We start from the raw sequence: 2,257 nt of genomic DNA, 5'->3' as shown, positions 1-2,257 counted from the left end.
GTAGAGGAGTGCTAGGGCAGTGAGGCAGGAATGGATAGGTGAGTGAGGGGGCACCCTTATAGAAGCAGGGTAAGGAGGTATGGGATAGGGGACTTCCAGAGAGGAAACCTGAAAAGAGAAAGGGGATAACATTCGAAATGTAAATAAGTAAATATCCAATTTTTTTTAAAAGTCCTATTGAAGAAGGGACAATAATGGAATCACCCTGTTGACATAACAATGCAGAACCTTGGTAACCAGGGAACCCCCTGCTTAGTACATAGCCTGTAGGCTCACTAGTCAGAGACACTAGAGAGGGCAGGATGCTATCTTGGGACTACTGGAGCCTCAGGCCTCAAAAAGAGACAACAGGGAAGAAGAGACAACAGGGAAGACCACAGTGGCGTCTGGAGGCACAGGGTTTACTCTTGCTTCTCCGAAAGGGAAAAATCTTGTCCAAGGACCGGGACCACACAGACCAGGGTGAGAATGCTTCTACCCCACAGGACCTAAGAGAGCCCCAGAGAGAGTCACACATCAGTGCAGAGACTATGGTTAAGCTGAACAGCCTGGTGCCTTCTCTGCAGGAAGGGGATCCCTTCCTTTAGGTCCACATACCTAAGATTTGCCCCCTCCCGTGCCCCCAGATACAGGACCTGCTCTTCATGAGGTATGCAAACTTCACTTCGGCTCTTATTCTGAAGGGAATGATCAAATAAAGGGTACCCTCTGTAACTTCATGGACTCTTGGATAGACAGGAATCCTGAGGACTTTTGCCAGCCCTCAGACCTTTGATTCTGAAATACCTAAAGGCCTCCTTCAGAGTGTACATGGCACACTCAGATCTTAGTATCCATGTCAATAGGCTCCTGACCATGTTGCAAGAAAAAAAAAAGGGGGGGGGGGCAAGGATTCACAGTCCCAGGATGAGGAAGACTCACATCTGGGGAGACACACACCCTCAGATCCAGAGATTCAGTGGGTGTAAATCGGCAGGGAAAACAGCAAATCTGGAGCCAGATCCAACTTGTGCATCACAGGTGGAGACCCTCAAAAGAACACCAGAAAGTTCTGTGGCACATGAGTAGCTAAAGCCAGATGTGGCACGAGCAGCCCTGCCATCTCACCTGATAAGCACCTGTGGAAACTGTGTCTCAGCATGTCTGTAGATACAGTGTATCTTTCAGTTATCTCCTGCTTGCTACAGGGGGCCTATTTAAATAATGGCCCTGTCATTGCCTGTTATCAATTTGGGTCTGTCCTATATCTGCACTGTTGCTCCTGTCCCTCATGATCAGCTCCTGTATTCAATCCAGCAGCAGTTCCAACCCCATAGCGAGCCTTCCCTGAGGAAAAAAAAGCCTTTTTACTCCTTTTAAAAAATTATTTATTTATTATTAGATATTTTCTTTATGTGCATTGCAAATGCTATCCCGAAAGTTCCCTATACCCTCCCTCCACCCTGCTCACCTACCCACCCACTCCCGCTTCTTGACCCTAGCATTCCCCTGTACTGGGGCATATATAGTTTTCAATACTTCTCTTTCCAGTGAAGGCTGACTAGGCCATCTTCTGCTACATATGCAACTACAAATATGAGCTCTGGGGGTACTGATTAATTCATATTGCTGTTCCACCTATACGGTTTCAGACCCCTTCAGCTCCTTGGGTGCATTCTCTAGCTTCTACACTGGGGGCCCTGTGTTCCATCCTATAGATGACAGTGAGCCTCCACTTCTGTATTTGCCAGGCACTGGTATAGCCTCATATGAGACAGCTATAACAGGGTCCCTTCAGCAAAACTTTTCTAGCATATGCAATAGTGTCTGAGTTTGGTGGCTGATTATGGGATGGATAACCGGGTGGGGTAGTCTCTGGATAGTCCATCCTTTCATCTTAGTTCCAAACTTTATCTCTGTAACTCCTTTCGTGGGTATTTTGTTCCCTACTCTAAGGAGGAATGAAGTATCCACCCATTGGTCTTCCCTCTTCTTGATTTTCTTGTGTTTTCTAGATTGTATATTGGGTGTTCTGTTTCTGGGCTAATATCCACTTATCAGTGAGTGCATGTCTAATGACTTCTTTTGTGACTGGGTTACCTCACTAAGGATGATATCCTCCAGATACATCCATTTGTGAAGAATTTCATGAATTCATTGTTTTTAATAGTTGAGTAGTACTCCATTGTGTAAATGTACCACATTTTCTGTATCCATTCTTCTGTTGAGGGACATCTGGGTTCTTTCCAGCTTCTGGCTATTATAAATAAGGCTGCTA

General features: G+C 45.7%; 1 pseudogene; it reads left to right on the top strand.

Moving 5' to 3' along the window:
* The first annotated feature begins 302 nt into the window (after positions 1–302).
* Positions 303–968, top strand: LOC110310066 (annotated as a pseudogene).
* Positions 969–2,257: the final 1,289 nt, after the last annotated feature.

The sequence above is a fragment of the Mus caroli genome, chromosome 15, assembly GCF_900094665.2.
Source record: "Mus caroli chromosome 15, CAROLI_EIJ_v1.1, whole genome shotgun sequence".
In the NCBI taxonomy this organism is placed as follows: Eukaryota; Metazoa; Chordata; class Mammalia; order Rodentia; family Muridae; genus Mus; species Mus caroli.
This window is presented reverse-complemented; position numbering and strand designations above follow the sequence as displayed.